Source organism: Chelonoidis abingdonii, chromosome 2 (assembly GCF_003597395.2).
Source record: "Chelonoidis abingdonii isolate Lonesome George chromosome 2, CheloAbing_2.0, whole genome shotgun sequence".
Taxonomy (NCBI): domain Eukaryota; kingdom Metazoa; phylum Chordata; order Testudines; family Testudinidae; genus Chelonoidis; species Chelonoidis abingdonii.
This window is the reverse complement of record NC_133770.1, coordinates 242,168,849-242,194,911: the sequence shown is the minus strand read 5'-3', so window position 1 is coordinate 242,194,911 and position 26,063 is coordinate 242,168,849.

Here is a 26,063-nt window from a genome sequence, read left to right as displayed (position 1 = left end):
CTGAGTCCCTGCTGTGTCCTTTTCCCATCATAGTCCTGGAAATTTTTTCAAATATTTTTTTCATTTCGTCTTTTGGAACGCAGTTCTGTTAGCACTGAATCCTCCCCATATAGCGATAAGATCCAGTAGCTCTGTGTGGTCCAGGCTGGAGCTCTTTCTCAGGAGACTGCATTGTTACCTGTGCTGATGAGCTCTGCGTGGTCACCTGTGCTGATCAGAGCTCCACGCTGGCCAAACAGGAAATTGAATTCAAAAGTTCGCGGGGCGGGGGCTTTTCCTGTTTACCTGCCCAGTGCCTCTGAGTTCTGATTGCTGTCCAGAGCGGTCAGTGGTGCACTGTGGGATACCTCCCGGAGACAAATAACGTCGATTTCCGTCCACACTAACACTATTCCGATATAATAATATCGATTTTAGCGTTGGGGAGGAGTACAGAAATCGATTTAAAGAGCCCTTTAAATCGATTTAAAGAGCACTGTAGTGTGGACGGGTGCAGCGTTAAATCAATTTAACACTGTTAAAATCGATTTAACGGCGTAGTGTAGACCAGGCCTGTAACACAATAAATCCCATCGAAAAACTTCCTTTGCCTCTTTTTATTGCTAGTCTAATGATTAGATGCCTTTTCATCTTCCGGTGATATTTAGTTCTCTTTCGGGACCACTAGTTATGTGTTCATAGTCACATACTGCTAGAGGGCTGTTCACCAGCCCTAGCACTCTGGATCAGAGGTGCTATATAAATAGATAAAATATAGTGAAATGTACAAGACATTTCCATTACCCTGGGCAACCTATAGATTTCCTACCAATGTTAACCCTGATCCTTTTCCTTTGAATCACAAAACTTAATTTAAAATAGAAAATCAGGAAGGTCAGTAGCAAAATAAGTAATATATTTGAGAAATGCCAAGATTTGAATGAGTTTGCCACCTTCCCACAATAAAGTATGAATAAACATGTAGCAAGATACACCATTGTTAATGGCTAATAAGCAATGTATTCTTTAGTATGAATGTATTCATAAGATTTAGTATCAAGTCATTAGTGTACCTAAATAAACCTAATTTTAATATTAAATAGCTAATATTTTATGATAAATTTGTTCTCTTAGGTAATGTTTCCCAAACTTGTTCCTCCGCTTGTGTAGGAAAAGCCCCTGGCGGGCCAGGCTGGTTTGTTTAGCTGCCTGGTCCGCAGGTCCGGCCAATCGCGGCTTCCACTGGCCGCGGTTTGCTGCTCCAGGCCAATGGGACCTGCTAGAAGCGGCGGCCAGTACATCTCTCAGTCCATGCCACTTCCTGCAGCACCCATTGGCCTGGAGCAGTGAACCACGGCCAGTGGGAGCCGCAATCGGCCGGACCTGCAGATGGGGCAGATAAACAAACAGGCCCAGCCCGTCACTGGCTTTCCCTACACAAGCGGCATCCCAAGTTTGGGAAACACTGCTCTAAGGGATACATCTCTCCCCCTTGCCCAAAGCCAGAGTGAAGTGGGACTTCTCCATGGGAGCTAGTGCAGAACAAAATCCCTCTCCACTTGTTTCTTGGGGTACAGACTACTGGCAGAGCCACCCTGGGGCCACTACTGCAGCCTGAAGTCTGTAGTAACTGCCTTACCCACTGAGCTCTCTCAAAATCTTATGTGAAGATTGGTGAATCTGTCATCATGGATATGCTAGCTATATCCTCATTCCTCTCCAACCAGATCTGGCCTTGCAATTGCAGCTAAAACATTCCATCTTGGGGGTTGGGAAGAGTGGTCAGTGGATCCACATACTCGGGTCGCACATGTGCTTTCCCTGGTCTGATTCTGCCCCACCTCAGTAATAACTCTGCAGATTGCTGCAGCACAGAAGATGTGGGCTGCACCACACTGAAAGCCCTCTGTGTCCATGGAAGAAGGAGAGGGATTTTAGTATTTATACAAAGAGGAAGAGCTTCCACAGGAGAGATTGGGTACAAACTACACCAGAATAGCCCAAAATCTGGTGTTTCTGAGGTTCACCTGGGTAAGAGCTGAGTTCAAGTCTCTTCTCCAGAGTAGGGATTCAAACCTGCATCTCTCATATCCCAGGTAAGTGCACTAATCACTGGGCTAAAGGCTATAAGAGGGGAGGAATGAGTGTGCATACATGTGTGCATGCAGAGAGAGAATGAGTCAGTGTGTGTGTGTGAGTGTTTGCTGGCCCAGAAAAACCTTTCCCTAGCTACAACTATTGTATCAAATTTGCAAATAGTTTCACGTCATCTGAAAAATTTTGCCCCATTCTAGTCTCAGCACACCAGCAGCCTAGGTGGTGGCCCATTGGCCCTAATATAAAACTCCTTATGTTATGTTGCGATGTGTTCTTTTCTAAAATAAATGTTCTGAAATCATATATAAATATCCATGTGCATCAATTATCAGCTGTACCTGCTAATAGCTTCGAAAGCATAGGTACAGGCTTAATACAAATTGGCTAATCCATAGAGCCAGTGGATTGCATGGACAGCAAAATGAGAGACACTTATTTCTGAAAACATGTTACATTATATCCCTTGGAGATCAATCTTTGTACTGACCATACATTTTTCAAGATAGTATAAGATTGGTCCTGAAATCCTTGCACCTATCTCACTACAGAAAGGATTGGTTGGATCCACCTAGGATTTGTTCATTTTCTGCTAGCATAGACCCCATAGAAGGTTCATGGTGATGGAATGTCCATCAGGTGTGGGAGTTGTGTTTGTATAATGACCTCCAATCCTCCTTTCCCTGGCCTGCCCTCTATCCTCTCACATTTTCCCTCAGTGGCATGCCATCTATGTATGCGAGCCATGTGTTGCATGCTCTATGTGCCCATCTTGCTGTGTGTTGTCCATCTGGTGGCCTGCAGGCCACATCTGGCCTGTGGGACGCTTCCATCTGGCTCCCAGGGATAGGGTTGCCCACAGTCCCATATTACAAGGGACATCTCTTATTTCAATAGAAAATTAGCCCTTGTTTTGACATATTAAAAATATTATCATTATGTGAAGCCAGTTTTATTACCTTGCCTGCCAACAGTGTAAACTTAGGCTATGAAGTAATGCAGAATCAGTCCCATGATTTACCGAACCAATGTACCTATAGCGCATGGGTTCCCAAACTATGGAGTGCACTTCTTGGAGGGGCACAATGAGGTTATCAGGAAGGCACAAAGCTGAAAAGCTGGAGTCAGGAGGGGGCCAGCAGGGGAAGCAGATGGGGCTCAGTGCACGTGGTTTAAGCTGCCAGGACCAGGTTCACTGCCTACCTCACTCGCCCACTGCTGCAGCTGCAGCAGCCTCCAACCAGCAGAGTCCTCCTCTGCTTGGGACTTCAGCAGAGACTCTGCGAGCAGGGAATGGAAGGCCAAAGCCTAGGAGTACTGACCCCTCTGCCGGACAGAGCCCCTTCCTGACCCTGGCCCTTCAGCGCCGCTCCAGAGCACACAGCCCTGTCCACTTGCTCTACCTGACAGAGCCGGCACAGGGAAAGCAGACGGGGCTGAAGTCAGCAGGAGGCCCTGTCCAGCAGGGGCCAGTACTTTCCACTTCCCTCTTGCGCTTGGCTCTTCACTGCTGGCTTGTTCACTTCCGGAGCTGGGTCCCAGCAACTAAGACTGTCTGACTGCTGCAGGGAGTGGAAGGTTTCCCCAACTGCCACGTGGTGAGTACCCCCACCCCCTGTGATATTGGCACCCCACCCGGCCCCCATTGGTATTCCTCCGCCATATGGGTGCTAAGGAAAACAGTCCTGTATTTTTTAAATACAATGTTGGCAATCCTCCACACAGGGTAACCTTGCTTGCACCTTATGTGCGACGTCACATCACAAGGAGGACACTATTTTGGCCCACCTAAGGCATGCATGTGAGTTGTTGCAAGTCTTACTAAAACTGTCATGGCACTCACCACTGCTTTCCTTCCACTAATGGGTGACAAAGTCTACTGAGGTGGTATGTCCGAGATGGCTGGCTTACTATATCCTCTGATCAGTCTGCACCAGTGGAATTCCTACGGAGCTCTGACTGCAATTTAATGCTGCCCTCCCTCAGAAGAATCCCCATAGGAGAAGCGTTGCTTACCCTGCCATTAGGGGTTAATCCTCTCTGGGTGCAGCAGTACCATCTGCAAGCAGGGCCAGCTCCAGGCCCCAGTGCGCCAATCGTGTGCTTGGGGCGGCATGCTGTGGGGGGTGCTCTGCCGGTTGCCGGGAGGGCCGCAGGCGGCTCCGGTGGACCTCCCGCAGGTGTGCCTGTGGAGTGTCCGCTGGTCCCACGGCTCCGGTGGAGCATCCGGTCTGGCAAGCGGCATGCCGCCGTGCTTGGGGCAGCGAAATGGCTAGAGCCGGCCCTGTCTGCAAGTACAGCTTGCACCAACAGGAATGAACATGGAATAGAGTGCTATTATATGTTATGTGTTAGGGACAACTGGCTAAACAAATCTTTCAGTAGCATGCTTTGTATGACAAAAATCAACATCAGCAATGGAGAGAATTTAAAAAATAAATGGCCAGTTTCTGCAAGGTACTGCACAATGCCTGCTGCAGGAGGCTGAAGGTGAAATCTTGGTCCTATTAAAGTGCAAGGGAGTTTTGCCATTAATTTCAGCAGGGCCAGGATTCTACCCTGAATGTCCTCAGCTCACATTGTCTTCCCTGTCACAAAGTACAAGAATTTTTTTTAAAAAAGGTCATTCAACAGCTTGAAGGATCTACCCCGAAACAATGGAGAGATTTAAAGAAAGTTAAAGAGAAAACTGTTCAGCAAGGATCTCTTGTGAAAAAGTCTGGTAGTAGACTTGACATAAAACAAATCCAATACCCATCCCCCTTAGGGTCTCATGTTACAGCTGTACTGACTGTTAAAAACATATTCAACACTGATAAAAGTTTAAATATTCCAGTATTAGTGGTAAATAGAAAATATACTTTTTCTATTTAGAAATGACTGTAGTTATGCACAGTACAATTAAATAGTAACTGCTTTCAATTTTAAAATTTACACAGTCAATGTTCAGAATGAATTAATTATATTCCGCCTTAAATTACAAGAAAAAGTTATTTCTGGTACTGGGAAATTGTGTTAGATATCTTTCTATATTTCTTTCTTTAACATATTGTGTTAAAGAAATATTTTGCAACATATTTTTATAATTTCCATTTTACTGTCATCTTAGCAACTTAATTTAAATCATTACAATAAAAATATTTTAAGGAATATTTGAACATAAAACAATTTTATTTTAGACCACGAATCTTCTGAAAATGAGGCAGGGTAAGGGTAGTTTAGGAATTCAGTCGTCTCAGATGAATGTCAGTCAGGTAAGAAATGCTCAAGAAAACTCCAAGCAAATGTATATAAAATGCAAGCCTTTCAGATCATGACACAGAGTTTCGATTCTCCTAAGTATCATTTGTTGGAGAGACATATTGCTATAATGAAGAGAATATTATATACAGCAACAGAAAGAAAAACCTATAACAAGCATACTGTCTATGTGTGCGTATATACATATACTTACAGCTTCTGGCAACAAAGATGCATACTTCAAAACAGTGACCATTTTCTACTGTAGGTAATAAAAAATATAGACACTGTAAATATTATAGGATCATAGAAATGAAGGACTGCAAGGGACCTTGATAGGTCATCTAGACCAGTCCCCTGTATTGAGGCAGGACTAAGTATTATCTAGACTATCTTTGACAGGTGTTTATCTAACCTATTCTTAAATACCTCCAATGATGGAGACTCCAAACCCTCCCTAGGTAATTTGTTACAGCGCTTAACTACCCTTACAGTTAGGAAGTTTTTCCTAATGTCTAATTTAAATCCCTCTTGCTGCAATTTAAGCCCATTACTTCTTGTCCTGTCCTCAGTGGTTAAAGAGAACAATTTATCAACCTCCTCTTTTTAACAACCTTTTATGTACTTGAAGACTGTTATCATGTTCCCCCTCAGTCTTCTCCCCTCCAGACTAAACAAACCCAATTTTTTCAACCTTTCCTCGTAAGTCATGTTTTCTAGACCTTTAATCATTTTTGTTGCTTTCCTCTGGACTTTCTCCAATTTAGCCACATATTTCCAAAAATGTGGAGCAAAGAACTGGAAAAAATAATCAAGCTGAGGCCTAATCAAAGAAAAGCAGAGTGGAAGAATTACTTCTCATGTCTTGCTTACAACGCTCCTACGAATACATCCCAGAATTATGTTTGCTTTTTTGCAACAGTATTACATTGTTGACTCATATTTAGCTTGTGATCCACAATAACCCCCAGATTCTTTTCTGCAGTACTCCTTCCTAGGCAGTTATTTCCCAGTTTGCATTTGTCCGTATTAAATTTCATCCTATTTAATTCAGACTACTTCTCCAGTTTGTCAAAATCATTCTGAATTCTAATTCTGTCCTCCTAAGCATTTGCAACCCTCCATTATTAGTTATTGAGCCCTAGATATGAACTCTGTTATGAATTGTAAAATCTAACTAAGCAAGTAAAAACTTCATTAGAGCGCAGTCCTGGTCCCATTAAAATCCATGACAAAACTTCATTGACTTTAATGGGATTAGGATTTAACACTTACAGGTAATGCTTAGCACTTAATATGTTCAAATCACTTTAAATATTAATTAGTCCTCACGACACCCCTGTTAGGTAAACAAATATTGTTATCCCTATTTTAAAAATGGAGACAGTAATGCAGCAAAGTCACACAGCCAATTAATGGAGAAGTAGAATTAGATTGTTGGAGTTTCTAATTCGTAGTTCAATGCTCAGGCCTCTAGAAGAGACTACCATTTAGAAAGAGTGTAAGAAGAGTTTATATGAGCAAAGGTTATACATATGCTTTCTTATATAACAGCATGCACATCCTGCTATCCTTAAGGAAGGTGTAGACAACCTCCCATGACAGAATTTGGATCCTCTTGAGAAGATTTAATGAGACATTTTGCAATAATGAAGAGAATACTATATAAAGTAACAAAGAACATCTACATCAAACATACTATGTGTTACACAGTTAGGGGCCAGGGAAACCCTGAGACTACTTGATTGGGGTCATGCAAGTAGTGCCACACCCTGTTTGATGATCAGGTCTGTCAGGTAGAGAACCAGCTCAATATGGGTTAAATGAATGGAGAAGAAATACAACTGGGGCTCATTAAATACAAAGCCCAATTACCATGGAAAGAGGAAGAAGGAAAGGGTAGCTAGGAGTAATTCTATCCTCAACAGGAGGAGAAGGATGAGGATAGTGGACTTCCAGTGCAGGTGATCTGAGAAGGCAAAGTTTTGATGATATTATCTGTTTACAGGAGAAAGGAGAAAACTTTGGTTTGGGATTATTCTGTAAGTCACTCAAACTGATGGGGCAGGGAATCCCCTCCTGTGCAGTCCAAAGCACAGATTTTGTCAAAGTTCTAGCACATTCAGAATCTCAGACGTACGTATAAACCTAGTGGCAAGATATTTATGCACTATAGGTTCAATAGTGTAGGTATAGCAATAAACCCTTATTAAGGATTAGTTACTTTGTCAAATAAAAAATCCAGTCTTGCTCATACAAAAAAACATCACTCATACAAGTATTCCCATTGATTTCAGTGGGATTCATTATGTGAGCATCATTGGAGAGAATACGGGTTGTAGAACTTAAGCCAATATTCTTGAAAAACAAAGGTGCATTTTTGGTTGTGTTCTGTTGAGTTTTAAGAGCCCCCAGCAAGGTAGAGAGGGATCTAAAGCCAGTTCCTCCTAACCTCCCATCTGAATACCCCTTAAGGAAAAGTGACTTCTGATCTGCACTTTAAAGTTTGGACCCATATCAGAAAAACTGAGTTGAAAGTCTATAAGATTCTTTCATTTCTTGTAATTCCCTTCTCATAGGAGAGGGGTTCTCAAACTGGCGGCTGGGACCCATTGGGGGGGGTCACAAGATTATTACATGGGGGGATTGTGTGCTGTCAGCCTCCACCCTCAAACCCCACTTTGCCTTCAGCATTTATAATGGTGTTAAATATATTTAAAAGTGTTTTTAATTTATAAGGGGGCGGGTCGCACTAAGAGACTTGCTATGTGAAAGGGGTCATCAGTACAAAAGCTTGAGAACCACTGCCACAGGACAACAAATTATAATCTAGGTTGCACTGGAAATTTTCTTACTTTATATTTAAGTATTGAGTAACAAAATACGTTAGCTAACAAAACTGTTACTATCATATCCACCTTCAACGTCTATGTTATGTTATCAGCTGACACACAGCATTACCTCCCACAGCAGTAGAAACCAGTTCCACACCAGCAATATGAGCCTATTACATAGTTGTAAAGACTAAACTGTGGTGGTGTTTATTCTTATTGGTAGGTTTTAACATTGATAGAAATACTTGTAAGCCTCTGACACTTGCCTACCGTTCACTTTATGTTACTGCCCGCTTCAATTTATTTCTCATTGTTTGTTCTAGTGACAGTCTGCAGATAAAGACATTGCAAGTTATTAGGGTCCCAGTTCATCAGAACACTTATGCATGAGATTAAGCCAATTCCTTTTCAGCAAAGCATTTAAGTCTCACTGATGCTTCATTCTCTATTGGCCGCCTCTGCAGCTCTGAACAAGGGTTTTACTTGTCAGCTGGAAACATTTTAAATTTATTCCACTATTTTGCCATCACATCAACACATGCATGTCAAAATGTTGAAAGCCCTGGATATATCTTTTAAAATATTTAAATTACTGTAAAAATGCACTGGACCTTGGAGTACAGACATGTATCCCAATGTTCCTGTAATGGAACTTGGGCTCTTCACAGCAGAAGCTGCTGGGAGTAATAGTCTGCAGACATGGTGTATTATAATGAAGGGTCACCTAACTAAGTCTCAAGTGACTTTCTGCTGGAGACTATCTAAAGGCTCTTGTCTCAGTTTTGGCAAGTTCAGGACAGACTCTCCACTGGAACCTAGTTGGAGGCTTAGCATATGTTTATACCTAGGAATCAGTCTAGAGTTAAGAATGGAAGTTTGTAGCCTGGAACAAGTGTATGGGAAATGTCCAGGCTAGTCTACAAACATGTTCAGTAGCTCAAGCTCATTGGCAGTCAATGAACTTAAGGTAAAATGTCAAGCGAAGGCAAGATTAGGGGACAGCCAGAAATGGCTACTTACAGGGAAAGATGTTTTTTCTCCCTCTCCAGCTTGTGGAAGTGGGACAGGAATCTGTTACCCAGCATCTTGAGTAATTTCTGTGTAAGACTTTTACATCTTCTGTTTATTAGTAAAACTAGTTCTGAGGAAAGGGGTGGAGAACTAAACTTGAAAGTCAGGGCTTTATTTTCATTATATTGGCTGGTGAATCTGCCCAACAGCTTATAACTGCTGTCATACAAGTCATAAATTCTGTAACAAAAATGCAGCTATGACTATACTCAAGAGGTCCATCGATGCTATACAAAACCTGGATGACAAGGCTAAAACTCTTGCTGGCAGAGCACATTGTAGTAAAATACTTATAATTTAATTAAAATTGGCATGTATGCTCTTAGGAGCAGGGACCATGTCTACCTATGTGTTTGTACAGCACCTATCACAATGGAGCCCTGTTTCTGAGCACCTAGAGGTACTGTAATCAAAATAAGGCAATCTGCAACACCAGCTTAAACAATTTTACCACTAAGTGTCCCAAGGAAACAGATTAAATGGACATTTCAATATGTTACTGGAGTTAACTTACTTATTCTTCACTTCAGCACAGAATGATGGAGAAGTGTTACACGTGATTCAGCCTGCCAGTAGGGATATGGTAAGTCAGTCCTTTCTTCTCTTCAAATATTACATATTTTTCTCAAGTTTTTAATATTCCTATTTCTTTAAACTCTGTACTTTAAAAACATCCTAAACTGCAGTATGATAAAAATGACCAACTTTTTTTTTTCCTGTAGAAGGCACCGAAAAGACAATTTTCCATTCACTAAAGCAAACTGTATTGGGCTGTTTACAGAGACAACAACGTAATGTGGAAATTTCATATACACATAATTTAATTGCAAAGGGAAGCTCTTTATCAATTATAAAGGAAAGTAAACAATTTGAGCAGACCCCAGCTCTCGTCCCTGCAGGTTCAGAGAGAGAGAGAGAGACTCATTCCAGGAAACAAACTCATGTTGTTTCAAATGGTAGTACAAAACCCTAACCATACAGGCAGCTATCGGATATCTCTTGATTATCCAAATATTTGTGATGCTGGTCTAAGAAAAACTATGGTAAAAATATATTTAGAGCATCATTGACTACAAAGTCTTGGACAGTCCTGGCTCAGTGTACAGGGTTTTGTGAGTTTTCTATGAAACTTTGCCCAAAAGCAGGAAAGTTTATTCATTAACCTTATTGATACATCTGAATGACTCTTCTTCTGCCTTACAGGGATATTTCATAGTAAAATATAGGAAGGGCAAAAAAATACAAATTTAAAACCCAAATGTTCCCAGAGATTTTAGAGGATATCCTAAATTGACATTGCCAGTGGCTGTAATATAGCCAGTGCTTGGGAAGGAGTCTGAATGTTTTTAGTCTGAAAAAAAGATGTTTGCCAAGTGACTTACTGGTAAGAAATGCTGCATATACGGGGGCCACACTGTAAGAAGGGAATTGACTTGTTTTCATTGTGAACTGAAGCTAGAAATGAGAAAGATGTTTAGACTGGATATTAGTAAGAGATTTTTCACTTAAAGGGTAATTAGGATATGGAATAGTCTGACAAAAGATGAATATACAAACAGCAAGGAAATTAACAGCTGAATGCTGAGAATATTTCTGGGTATGTCTGGTGAATGGCTGTCCTAAAAAAAGGCAAAGGGTGGATTAGACGGACCAATAGTTCTTCCCATCCTAATTTCCTAAATTTCTATGTACCCTTTAGAATGGGGATTACTTATTAATTAGTCTCAAACAGCTCCTTTTGAATCCTTGTCACATAAAGGTTGACCAACAGACACCTTAATTAAGTGTATTGTGAGACATTTGGCATTGCTAAGATCAGTGTGGGGGCTGTGTGTGTACATGTCTCTGTACTAAAATCCTTTGGAAATGTTCAGAATACAAAGTGATTGAACATGCACAGCAACCTGTCACTAAAACATTAGGACTTCATTGTTCCTGTATAATTTGATTTTTCAAGTCACCTCAGAAAAAGCAATTAGTTCACATTATGGATCAATTGCCTCAAATTGTAGCTTTAAAGAATGAAGGCACTTTTGAGATTTACCCAGAACAAAAAGCATCTCGGGGCAGCATGGGCTGTGAGTCAGAAGGCCTGGACTTGTGTTCCTCTCTGTCACTGACTGACTGTGTTAGCTAGAGCAAATTGCCTAGTGCCCTATTTTTTAAAAATGGCCTTTGATGTTGGGTGCTGCAGTTTTTGGGTGTGAAACTCAATTCACCTATGGCCAGATTATCGGAAATGCTGACCACCTGCAGCTCCCATTGACTTCAGTTGATGTTGTGATGCTCAGCACCTCTGAAATCAGCCCAGTAACATTGCTGTCTGCTTGTTTGGCTTTTTTTGAAAAAGCATGCATAATTACTGGTAACTTTTGGAAGTCTAGGCCTTCCTTTCTTCTTTCTGCAGCTACCCCATCTGTAAAATGGGATAATAGTGTTACTGTTCAGACAAAAAGCACAATACTGTACACAGTAACTCCTGTTATTGCCATTCACATTCCAAGACAAGTACACTAAGGAGAAGAGAATAAACCTTTGTAAACGTCTTGAAAACTTGATTCCGATCCCAGATATCTGAGCCCATAACACTGTTTATCTTATACAATTAGTCACTGAGTAAATGTGCCAGAGAGAATCAAGTAACTTTACAAAAATAAGTGAAAATATGTATCAATGGATATGTTTCCAAGGTTGGAATTGTGTCTCTGTTTATGTCATGTTTCAGCCCACAGACAATTTGTAGAATTGAGCTGGAACCCCAGACATATACAGTTGAGAAAAATGCTTATGAATCTTGACTGAAGAGTCACAGCAATTACTAGTGTAATAGAATCAACAGGACTAAAGGCCTCAATGGTGCAAAGACTTCAGCATGTGAAGACTTAAACTTCAGTGGGACTGTTCACAATGAGTACAGTTGAACATGTACATAAATCTTTGCAGGATTAAGGCCAAACCAGACTGTATTATTAGATAAAGAAATCAGTTTACTGATCTATATGTCATAAACTGGCCCAGTCCCTCTCTCTGGACTCATACTCATCTGTCATGATTGGATCCAGCTACTGAATCCCATGTGCTTCTAAGTCCCCTGGGTCTGGGTAATGTCTGGTCACTATTTCTAGCTCTGGGTCTTTCAAGCATGCTCCCAGGTGCAGAGCCCATGTTTGACACCCTTCTTAGGCAATGGGACCCTGCAGTGCAGCAGCCTAACTCACAGAACCAGTGCCGCAGCTTTCCTGAGCCCTTGGTTGAATTCCCCCCAAGTCTAAATTGCTGTGAGAACCTCTGGTTTCTAGTTAAACCCTCCAGGGACAACATGACAATAAAGGAAGGAACACAGACTCAGTCAAGGAAATTCTTAGCCATAAACACTTTATTTTTAAAAAAGCACAAGAAAGTTTCTGTGGAAAATAAGAAAATCCTGAATGCAACCCTCTCAGTCTGATCTCACCGCGTTTGTGAGTCCTGGTTTTGAGCACCATCATCAGAGTGAATCAGAGTTTCTTCTATATGTGATATCTCCAGCAAGTTCTGTTTACAAGGTGTGATGGAATGGCTCCTTGCGTAGAAAAACAGCCACCTTTTAAAAACAGTCTCTGTCCCATTTCTGCCCCATGCTTTGGTTGGGAGGTGGTAGTTCCCAGACTCAGATCCCCATCCTCCCACTATCAGCTTCTGTGTGAAGAGTCAAAATCAATGGCCCTGCTGATAGAAAAGCCATTGTTCCTGTAGGAAAAAGTAATTCATCATTGATGGCCCTCTCATGGCTCTTGATGGCACATCTCTAGGAGGTGTCTGACACACCAATATGATCACACAGTATCCAGAATAGTAGAATTAGATTTGGCAGAATTAGACTAGTTTTCACCACCAGCTGGGAGTCTTAAACGAACACGGTTGTTACATGACAAAATGAAAGTTGCAAACTGAAGGTTGCAATCACAAAACGATGTTCTCCAAATAATATGAGGCTCTCCTATTTGACCTAAACATACCCCCAGTCTGTCACATATACTTCACTCTATTATTTTCCACATTGTTGAATCACATGATCAAAGGGAAGAGACGATTGCAAGTTTCATGATCTATGTAAAAACTTCTGTGGTGAAACAAAGATTCTGTGTAGATAAATAACATAATGTGCAATTGAAAGAAAGAGAGAGACAATAAAAACAAATCTAATATATCCTCGCTCCCGCTGGGGACAGAGGGCCTGATTTTGATCTCCCACAGTTTTTGTATTGATGTAACTCTATGGACATTATTGGAGATAAACTTGATTTACGCTGATGTAAAGGAGACCAGAATCAGGTTTAGCCTGGTTAGCCTTCTTGAAGACTGTGTCAAACCACACTCTATGTAAATCAATGAAATTCTTTCTGCTCTTTCTTCCTGTGACCTGAGCCATTCTATGTTAAAGTTTTAAAAAAGGATTTTTAAAGTTATTGTTCTTCTAGCAATGTTTCCTTTCAGGCAAGGGACTCTGATCATCTGCGGAAGCTAGTCACTACCATAAATGTGTATCCACTGCAGTTAAAGAAGGTTTTAAAGATGAATGCCCAAAGTTAAGCAACTAAATACTTCAGTGGAGCTGTGGATGACAAAGAATAGGCCACTTTTAGTTAGATGCCAAAATATGGATAGAGGAACTGACATTCATACCTGCAAGTGTAAAGATTTAGACCTGTATGATCAGAATGTTAATGCCCAGCTAAACATTCCTGATTTTGTTTCTTTTACTGTAAAACTTTTGTTCCAAATTTTATTCATTCAGAATTTGATGCATTTGGTGTAATTAACATGGGGGCAACAATCTGAAGAGAGAACCAAAGCGGAGATTGAGAAAATGATTCAGGAAGAAGTGAGAGAAATTAACTATGAAAAGACAGGAAGGTAAAAAGCGTAAGGCAAAGGAAACTAGATGAAACGGGATAGGGTCTGGGAGAGAAATTCTTTCTGACCAGAACTATGGAAACTGGAGGCACAGTGATTACAATTTTGTTTCCAGTTTTTCTGTTATGCCTTGCCAATCTCAAATAATTTAGCAATGCTGAGAGTTAAGGAGTGATTTACCTTGTTCCTTGCGTAGCAGGAAAATGACTTTGCAATATATTTTGTTGGGATATAGAGCAGTATTTGGTTAAAGCTGCAGTGTGGTGCTTATACCTGATGGCAGCACAAAGAACTTCTAAGGAACTGACAGCAATGTTAGGAAGAGGAAAAACCATAATTAGAGGGGATGAGGAACCAACATGAAGATATTTCTGTCAAAGAACTTAACATGCAATACATGTTCATGCAAAAACAGGATATCAACAATACTACTTACATGAGCAAAGGTTTCAGGATTGGGAATGGGGGAAAAATTTGTAAAATAAAGGGGAAATAATTTAGTTTTGCATGAAATCCCTGCTCATATAACCAGTGGTTTGAACAACAGACATATATCCTGAGCGGAAGCAACTGTGAAGAAGGAAATAAGAACAAGGATATGTTGTTCAACCAAAACAGACAGACAGATAGGTGGCTAAGATCATTTTGGCTCTCTCCTTGCAAAGGCAGAGTAAACCATGAGCTAAAGAGTAAAACATGAGTTGTTTAAATAGGTGTTTAGAGCTAGGGGCTGATAGGTTGGATGTTTTCACAGTGAAAAAGGGCTAAAGCCAATCTCCATCACAAATGGAAATGATGATTCTCTTTCGGAGAATGGAGAATGCATCATCTTGCTGAGTGTAGATGAAGAGGATAGCCTCAGCCCTTGGGCTCTCATGTGGGATGATACTGTTTCAGATAGATTATTTTAATTTTGATGATCGGGTGCAGGTGAAAGATGACTTGAGCAATGAAGACTCTCGAGGCAGGAAAAGATCTCTCAGGTCTTCTGGACGTATTGGATGGGAATCTATTTAAAAACAGTGAGATAAAACATTCAGTGAGCAATGCCCACACATCCCCTTACCCATATGTTGCAGGACTCTGTATTTCTACAGTTGTGTGTGTGGGGAGGTGGGGTGGAACAGCTGTCAGTTGAAGCAAAAGCAGCTGTCTCTCGTTACAAGAGACATCCCTCATTTTAGACCTCTAGCTACCTCTGTCTCAGACATTTGTTTCAGTTCCAGCACTGTAAATGATTTTCCTTTAGAAATGCTGAATAATGAAACAGAGTTAGCAACAATATTATTTATGCTAAAGGAATTAGTTCCCATATGGTTTATCCTGTATTATTGTTTATTCCTATGCTGTTCATCTTGTATCCATGTTGTGTCTGACATTTCAGCATTGGGACATTGAGGTAATAAGATGGATGAAAGTCCAAGTGAAGAAAACTTGAAATTATTATAATTTATCCCTTATTATTAAAATTATTGAGGTAATTTTAAAATAAAGGCAAGGCAGTTAGAGCTTTAAGCTTAACAGGAGTGGATGCCAAGGTGAAAACGGACTTGTGTCTGTGTTCCTATTCTCTGAGTCAGTCATCAGCTGGCCTCCAGTGTTGCCCTTTGCCCTCTTTTGTTCTCACTTAGCACCCGATCTCTGAGATCACCTGCTTTGACCCCCTGTCTTCACTTCTCTGACGACAGTGTTACAGATGCCAGAAATAAAATGCTTTGTATAGATACAGCAGTTTCCACAGATGTATATAAAGTACTTCAGTTTTCTAAAAATAATCAAGGACAGGAAATACTTAGCTTAACTCCCTCATCCCCCCCCCCCCGCCCCATCAGTGGCCCAAGTGAAAATGAGAGACTTAAAGCATTGCCTTTGTTACGGAAGCTCAAGGGAGTAGTTTAGTAATACACACCATATTTTTTTTATTCAGTAAGAGATCCAGATTCCTGGATGCCCTTATGACACATCTGAAGCATTATGTACAGATGCCTGAACAATTTGCTTAAGCTCGTACATCATACTGTTTCACCACTTACTTAACCTCAGTGAATTATTTCGCAGCCAGCTCTTATTTTCAGATGTACCAACCATCCATACAACATCAACACGAAGGAAACATTTGTCTCTCTTCCATCCTATTTTGTATCACAGAAAGCAAATGTTTCATTACTTTGAAAGCAGAATACCCTCACTCTTGATGCCCTTATTATGAAAAAGACTCCTTTGAAGGCTGTTTATTTAATTCTTCAACTGAACCTGAGAGCTCAGGCTGAATTTCTACCTCCCAAATATATGGCTTAGAAAGTTGAGACAAAGCAAAGATAAAACAGAGCCACCTGAAGTATTATTGTTGAAAGTTCCGTATGTTTGCTAGTATTTGTCCAAGTTATTAACCAGTGACACTAAACTTTTGTCCACAGAGCTAGTTTGCAGTGGGGAACAATGGCCTGTGAAATATTATTTATTGTTTGAACAGCACTATATTTGTACATGGCACTTCATGACAAGTTGATATAATAAACAGAAGACAAAGGAGGAGATTTTGGCTCGTGGTGCAGCTACTATGCACTGCTCCAGCAGCCCAAAGCCAATGTAACCAGCAAACCAAAGATTCTCTCAGTCTTAGCCTGCTTCCCAAGGCTCTTCCAGTGTTGTTCGAGTGTGGTTACAAAGCTGTTCTATCAGCCTTTCTGATCCCTGGCTGTTGTAACAGTCTCTTGGAAATCATTAGCAGATGGCCAGCTCAGAGTTTCACCTTATAACCAGATCATTCTCTCCAGGATTGCAGAGGTGGCCTTCAGCCCTCTTCCTGAGCTTTGCTAGGTGCAAAGGGGCCACTCCTGATGGTCTGACCCACAAACCAGACCAAAGACTTTGCAGTTTAATGGAATAGACAGGTACAGTACATTGCACAAGCAGTAAGTGGCAGATGTCACCACTGTCATTGGTTTTGTATAACAGATGAGTTGTAAGAAGTGATTTGAAGAAGGAGTTGCAGTGTACATTAATCAGGGAGGTTTTTCCCAAGCTTCAGGGGCAGCATGGAAGAAGGCACAGTAGCAGGAGTGGGAGAAGTCAAAAGAAGTAGCAAAGAAAAACGTTTGGGAGTTGTGTAACGGTATAGGAGAAATCTGGAGCTGAGACTGGAGAATGGTACAATTGGATAGGCTCTGAAAAAGAATATTGAAGAAGATAGCCTAGTGATGGGCACAGGGTAAAAACCTAACTGGAATAAAAAGACTAAAAGCTCAGGCAAAGATTCAGCAAGTGGGAGAAATGTTAAGAGTAACAAAAAATGAAAATGAAGGATAGCTTAAAGTGAAAGAAGAAATCCTGTAGGTTTGACAGAGATTTTTTTCCTTGGTTATTACTTTATAACCACTGTATAAATAGTTATTTCTGCATTCCAAAGTACAGGACTTTAGACCAGTGAGAAACATTTGTTTTGTTTTTTTCAATTATTTCAGACTTTTTGGATTTCTTCATGTTCACAGTACTTCCTTTTTTCTGGTGTTTTTTGTTGATCACTTCTATGAGCAAAAGCAGTGATATGTGTCAAACCAAATTAGCTTCTGGTTCAGGATCGTATGTCCAGTGGTGAGCTGGAGCCAGTTCGCACTCTTTCAAGCGAACGAGTTGTTAAATTTTGGAGCAGTTTTAGAATTGGCTGTTAACATGCTTCCCTGCAAGGGGGCGCTGCGACTTTGATGGGCTCCAGACGGGAGGTGATGTAATTCCTCCTCTGGCTGCCGGGGGCACTGCGCTGCAGGAGCCATGTTGGCCACCCTGTTGCTGCTGCTGCTCCCCCGGCCCTGGGACTCCCGCTGCTGCCTGGTGGGTTCCCAGCTGCTCTGCTGGGCCTGGGCTGCATCCCGCTGCACAGGCTGCTCCAAGCTGCTGTCCCTGTGAGTACCTGCCATCCTGCCCACATCCAGTCCCTGTCTCCAACCAGCCCCGCACCCCCTGCCCGCAGCCAGCCCCTGCCGCTCCCCCTGCCCTGCCCTAGAGTGACCAGATTACATGAACAAAATATCAGGACACATGGGGCGGGCAGCACCGCCAAAGCAAAAAAAAAAAAAAGGCCAAGCCAGAGAGCCACCTAAGCAGGAGGGAAAAAAAAAAAAGCCGAGCTGGAGTGCCACACCCCCTGCCCTGCCTGCAGCCAGCCTCTGCTGCATTCCTCTGCCCGAAGCCAGCCAGCCCTGCACTCCTCTGTCTCCAGCGAACCCCTACTGCACCCCCCTGTGGCCCTGCCCAAAGCCAGCCAGCCCCATACACCCCTGCTCCAGCCAGCCCTGCACCCCCCTGCCCTGCCTCCAGCCAGCCCCTACCTCCAGTCAGCCCCTGCCCTGCCTCCAGCCAGCCCCACACCCCCCCTCTCCAGCCAATGGTGCACCCTCCTGTCTCCAGCCAGCTCCGCACCCCTACCCTGCCCGCAGCCAGCCCCGCACCTCTGCTCCAGCTCACCCTGCCCCACGCCCCTGTCTGCAGCCGGCCCCACATCCACTGGTGCCCAGGGCAGTTCCCAGGGCAGTAACCTTGCACACCTAGTTCAATGAGGGGGGCAGGGAGCAGCTGGGACCCACACATGTGCACACCCTAGGGTGACCAGAGAGCAAGTGTGAAAAATTGGGACGGGAGTAGGGGGTAATAGGCTACTATATAAGAAAAAGACCCAAAAATCAGGCCTGCCCCTATAAAATCGGGACATCTGGTCACTCTAGCACACCCCCAGTGAGTGGCAGGGACACACACATGTAAAACGGAGCTCATTTCTAGTTCAGGCCCATCTTTTTAAAAAAGAACTTTAGGTGAGATTAACATACAGCCGTATTTTCCCAGACATGTCAGGCTTTTGGTTCTTAAATCGCCATCCAGGAGGAATTTTTAAATTTTAAAAAATACTCCTGGGAAAATACAGACGTATGGTAACCTTATTGGTACAAAAAATACATTCTGTGGCACATCCCTTAAATCAAAACTTTTTATAGGGAACCAGTTGTTAAGATTCTGGCAGCTCATCACGGAGTATGTCTGCATCTGAAAGTGCAAACGCAGAATCAGCAAGAATGTACTGCATAGTTAATAGAAAATTAATGCAAAAAGCTTCTTCTATATGTACATAAGACTGATCAATCTTGCATAACATCATTTTCCATCTATTGAATTTCCACCCTTGGTTTACCTTTTGTTGGCATTCAAAACTGAAGGGGCATTTTAAACATCTGCAGACAATTTTTATAGCCATTAGTGATTCATAAATGTTGATTTCAAAGACATTTCCTACAAGTCCTCTTCCTCCATGGGACCACATGAGTGAGTGTCCCCACAAAAATCCTTGATTTGTTTCCAGAGTGTATCTCAAAATTTCTGTTGTCTCGGGGATCAAGTGGTTTTGTTCTAGCTCAGTCACTGTAAGCTATTAACGCAGCCAGTGCAAACAAATTTCCTAGTCACGAAAGATCCTTCAATCATTTTTGTTTATTGCTTCTTCTGAACCTGATGTTAAATACTTCTGGACTGCATCTCTACTGCTAGTCAATCAATGCAGCATTAAATCTGCACACATGTAATGTTATTTAAGCATTATAAACCATTTGTTCAAGATATTTGTTCAAGATATTTAGTTCTAAAAGAGGAAAAGTGAAGTGTGAAGAAGGAAACTGATAGAGCTCTCCCTAGTAATGTTGAGAGAGAGAGAGACATTCCTTCTGCATGCCAGGCAGTAAACAGAACAAAACAAAGTCTACATTAAAGTGGAGTTTAGTTCATATATTTCTCTCTATATATGATCAGTAATATAAGGGTAAAATGCATTTTTGGTAGTGTCCTAATTATGCCCCAAAACTAACTCAACTATCTGGGTTTGTATAGCTTAGGTCTAAACTTAAAAGAAATCTTAATATGTTCAGATATAGAAAGGTACAGTTAAGGCACCCAAATAGCCTGGACATTGCTTGCAGTGAGGCAATAACTATCCATTATCCACTTATGCATTTCAGTGCTAAATGTGTAATAGAGATTGTGAAGTGCACAGGAATTATGGACACTGACTTAAATGTGACAGTTATTAGACTGCATTTGCTGAAGATGCAGGAGGATGCAACTGATGTCAAGTGGAGACAGTGACAAGGGAAAACTGAGTTTAGGAATTTGGCCTCTGGCAATTGCCCAAGTGGTTTGAGTAGCAAAGAGAATGTATGAATTCATAATCAACTTGGATTTCAGTATGGCTAATAACTGTGTAACCTGCTAGTAAAAGCATTTTGCAAATCCAGCCTATGGAAATTCTCTTTAAAGATGTGTCCCATGTGAAACAAATGCTTTGTTGGCAACTGATTTGTGGTGAGCAAGTTGTCCTTCCCTCAGGAGATGCAAGCATCATTGCAACCACATGTACAGTAACTTCCCAATAAGGGAATGAAGTAATGGCTGAGACCTACTTTGAACACAGTATCTGGATAGAATTTTAACTGCTACTGTTCTTATAGGTATGAAGTAGGAGCAGTTTCATGTTCACTTGTGGACTATCCCTGACAAACAGCAAACGGCAAAGCAGGGGACAGAGTGGCAAAATGTTAATTCCAGTAACTGCTGATATAAGATAAACATTACAAGATACAGGGGTGATCAGGAGCTCCCAGAGTTTTATTAGAGTTGCTCCAAACGTTGCTGAACAATTAATTGAAGAGCAACAGAAAGGAATGAAAATCTTTCCAATGAGGAATTGGAAACAATTCTCCAAACGCAACAAGATAGGTTTTCTGCACTGATGCAGAACTGGATTCTTAGGCTGGCATCACCCAGTGTCAGACAGGCATCTCACAGGTTAACAGTTTCAAGAAGAAACTTTACAGGGCATTGAAAAAATGTATTGGGAAGATATAACTGAGCTTTCACCCAGTCTTTCAGTCTCACTCGTAGTTCTGGTTAAGAAAAGAGATAGCAACACTAAATCTAGCTAGATTGTAGACAATTTAAGTATAGTTGATTCAAAGAATTTTTATCCTTCGTTCTGAATAGATTTTACACTGAATGCTGCAGCAGATTGAATTCATATTGATTTTTCCACACCAGGTCTCACAGTGACTCTTAGCACACAGAAGTGAATCCAAAAGATAGGGAGAAGATTGATATTACAACAGATCAATAGCTCCTGTCATTTCAGCTACTGGCTTCAGTAATGCCCCTGCTACCTTTGAGAGGGTATTGCATGGCATGCCTCTTTCAACCTGTCTTCTTTTCCTGGTTGATAACTTGGTACATGCTTAAAACTTTCCAGAGTGAACTGATGTATTTACAGATGGTCTGTGATAACCTTAGCGTGCCAGTTTGAAACTGAATCCAAAGAAATGTGAGCTGTTTTAGAAAGAGGTAACCTACCCCAGGTGCACAATTAGCAAGGAGGGAATTTCCATTGACAAAAGGAAAATTGAAGTGGTGCAGAACTGACTGACTTCCCAGATGCACACAAGCATGCAGAGTTTTGCAGGGCTTTCTTCCTAGTATCGAAGTTTCATTTCTAGGTTAGCCAATATAAACAAAACAGTTGCATGGGTTGGGTTAAAAAGGAAAACCATTTCTTTGGTCACTGAAAATCATTTGGAATTGGTAAAGTTAAAAAGCCCTTCTGACCACTTAAGTCTCAGCCTTCCCATGTTTCAAAACCCCTTTTTTTATTAGACCCAGCTGTTAGTATGTACAGAATGGGGTCGTACTGGAACAAGAATGTGAAGGACTTGTAAGAGTGGTCACTGAATTCAGGAAAAGTCTAAATTCTGTTGAGAAAAAATTATTGCACCACCAGGAAGGACCTTTTGGCAGTAATGAAATCTACAGACCATTCTCACTCTATCTATACCACACAGCTGTGCTCAGGATGAAGCATTCATTTTTACAATGGGTCTTTAAATTCAAGAATACCTGAGGAGAAATTGTCCAGGTGGTTGAAGAAACTGTGGTACGTGATGTCATAGTCAGACGTGGACCTAGGGAAAAGCATAGAGATGCTGATAACTTGTCCAGCTGGTCTTGTTGGAAGGACCTAATCAGATTACTGCTCTAAACGGGAGAACAAGGAATTGACCACTCAAATGAAGGAGTGTGCCCTTAGAGAGAGCCCTCAGTTCAGCCCCTAAGGTGTACAGAAGAACATATGTTCCCATTTCTACTGCTAGAGTGAACCCCAGATCAGTTAGACTGCTCCAATGGAGAATCCTGATATTAAATAATATGAGATTGGAAACTCAGTTGGCAGTTCCAATCACCCTGGAATATTGTGTTTCTCAATATACCATTATAAAGGTTTTCCAGTGGGAAAACCTGGAATTTAAAGATGCAATTAGTACAATAAATTGGAAAACCAAGTGAATGATGGATACAGGTAATCACCAGACTGTACTAGGTTCCTTGAAATATAAAGTGTTAAGATTATGCCATAGCTTTAAAAGAACTGAATATTTGGGGTTACAACAACCTTAGCCAAGCTAGAGGAGAATTTATATTGGGTAATATGTGGCAATGATAGAAAAAGGTTACAGGAACTAGGATGTTTCTGTTACAAAGAAGCTGCCTCCAGTAGACACTGATTATAGTCAGATTGTTCTCAGAGTTCCCTTTGTGTTGCAGCTAAATGAAAGAATTGTTGATATTCAGGCTTACCTGAACTAATCCATGCTTAATATTGAGTACAGTATGCTCCACATGGTCAAAGGCTGGTGGTTTGGGCTGAGGGATTCCTCTGTGAAAGTATGGGGACAAGTAGGATTCAGAAATGGGCAGTATGTTGAGAGAGAGAACAAGGGAGCTGCTCACTGGCCACAGGACAATGGTATCGGGCTGAGATAACCACTAGTGGGAAGATTGCTGTGCAGTTTTGCTGCTGTTTTTATCACCTCTGTTCAAGATGAAAAGGACCTGGGTACATTTTACATTTACAAGTGTATCACACTAGAAAATGCCCTGACTTGCTGTCACCAATATCTCTGCCAATGTAAAACTGATACACTGCAAAGCCCCCCAATTCTGCTACCTCTCAGCTGTGGGACAGCAATAAACAGTAAGGCACAATACTGCACTGGCAAGGGAGTAGAGTAGTTGACATAGCAGGTCTCTTCCATTTCCACTTTCTATGATAAATGGGGACACGTTATCTGAGGCTGCTGGTCTTCAAGTCAGTGAGAATAGGCTAGTGTAACAGTCTCTCCATTTTTGTGAGAGACTTTGTAATCATTACCTTTACACAGCTTACCTTTCAAGTTCCTGACAAGAGCTCAGGGGATAGTGTGATATTAAAACCTAGGCATCTTTTCTCTTGTCTGGGTTTTCTGTCACAGTGCCAGTGTCTAGGTGTGCAAAGTTCTGGCAACATAGAAGACTTTGATATGTTTTTCCCAGGCTTCAAACAAACAGTTAAACAATGGACTTGTGACTTCAGGGTAAGCAGTGGTAGCCAAGAGTTTATGAGGTAGCTCATCATCTTTATGTTTCTGGCATTAGTTTAAATAACTTGCAGGGTGGAGGGGGTGTATGAGAGAGAAATAGACCTGTTAGTGGTTTTTGAGACCGCAGGTTTGATGCCTCAGGATGTTTTCTGGTCCACACAGGTTTGCTGCTATCACTACAGGTAAAACAGAGGGCAGCCCTTCATCAAAGATTGAAAATGTTTTTTTTAAGACACAGAAAGAAAATTCTAATTAAATAAGGTCCTTGAAAGGTATTTAAGTTTGTTTGATAGTGCAATCAATATATTAAGTAGAAAGACTGCTCAGAAGGCTAATGGTTTGGGTATTTTTTTTAGATTTACTAGGACATCAGATATTGTGTGACTCCCGTATGAAGATTTTTATCAACTAGAAGATTTTATGGTGTCCACGATTTGTTTTTTAATAGCGCGGTGGTCTGCATGGCTATATGTCTGCTGATGTGTGATAAATAGCCACCTTCCTTCAGAGGTGCAAAGCTTCATTATCCCAGGCTTTGTGCTTTCAGACAGAGGCATCACCTCCAAAAGCATGAAGGTAATAACCCTGCTCTACTCAGCCCTGCTACCATCACATGTGAAATACTGCGCTGAGTTCTGGGCAAGTCATTGCCAGAAAAATATTGACAAACTGGAGAGAGTTCAGAGAAGAGCAACAAAAATAATCACAGGGCTGGTGGGACTGATTTATGAGAAAAGATTACAAGATCTGAATATACACCATTTAGCTTGGCTAAGTGACAACTAACTAATACTCAAGTCTAAACTTGTTCATTGTTGTTATTTTTTACCAGTGGAAAGCACCAGAAACTACAGTGATAGGGACCATGTGAGGATCTAGATGAAAAACGGTATAAACATCAAGGAGAAGAATTATAATATGGGGTAATACAAGTAAATAGAACTAGGAGGAAAATTGTATGGAATTACAAATGGGAAAATGTTGGCAGAATATTGAAGGGAATTTCCTAACAGAGAGAACTTATAGGTTGCGGAATAGATCGCCAAGAAAAGTAATTGTAATTCAGTTGCTGGATACATTGAAAACAAGATTGAATAGGAAAATGGAGAGAACAGTCTTCTGTTGTGGTCTATTCAGATTAATTTACAGCCCTCCTCAGCATAGTCGCAGAGCGCTACTAGAAATGCAGTGATCAACAGGGCTAGCATCTGTAACATGTGGGGGTTCTTTCTTTGCTTCCTTTTACTTCAGGAGGAAAACTGTGATGGAATTTTTAATTTATATTTTAATTAATAATAATAAATATACATTAAATATATGTACACTGCTTTATGGTAAAGTAGACTGAATGATCAAATAGCAGTTAGAGATGTAAAAGATCTGAATTAGTGTCTGCTCAGCAGACTGGAAATTTGCTTTGTAAACTAACTGGTGACACGCTTTGTGAATGCACAGACATTTCAGGACCAGCCATCATTGACTTTGCTTTCTGCTTTTGAGTGACATAACATAATCAAGGGAAAAAATAACAGACCAAGTCATTCAGGTATGGCTTTGTAAACTATTCACAGCAGAGTCAAAATCACTCAGGTGTCTTAATTGTTTGGTTTTTTTAAATAGTACACAGAGCTTTTGTGAAAATGTATTGCCTCTCCATGGAATATTTTGCATCTGTGAAAATCCAGTTTTTCTCTGTGTCCGCTCTGTGGATATCAGTAAAACTTCAATGGTGCTTAACTGGGATCATTGGGACTGATCACAAAGTTGAGGTCACATGTTATAGTGTCTGGTTCTTCCCTGCCTGGCTAAGTTACACCGTGGACTTGAAAGGGCATTTTGGTTCATTTTATTAGGAGCCAGAAACAGTCATTACTGTTATAATTTTTTTATTAATACAAAGTCTGGAAACTGGCTGCATTTTTTTAAATTCTCGGATTCCCAGCACACCATTTTATAAGTGGAACATGGCACCCAGAGAATTGTCCGTGACATTAAACGCCTACTGTCTCTGTTTGTGGATTTAGCCCTCCACACCCCAGACTACTGACTTATTTAACCCCCTGATTTATGCAGTTGGGGAAATGTTGAATTTTGCTGCATTTGAGATAACTGTATACTATACTTCATTACATTCACCCATAATCTTTTTTGCTAAACTGACAAAAACGTTGACATTCATCATACTGGTGTTTTTATTTGTTGACCTGGGTATGTGCATAGGACGGACCGTTCACCTCACAACAGACGTATGGCCGGGCTGTCAAACCACTAACAAAAAGGCCTCAATTCTGCAATTAAATCTATAGGGGTAGGCAACTGCGCCCTCACAAAGCCACATTGAAATTAACAATTCAATTGTAGCTTCGGGGCCTATATATAAAGGCTGATTGGATTAGTTTTGAGGGTGTGTGGGGAACTTGGACAGAGAGAAAAGGAGACAGTACTGCAACTGCAGCACCTAGCAGCATGTATTTCTATGCAGTTCCCAGAAAACTGCTGCATCTAATGT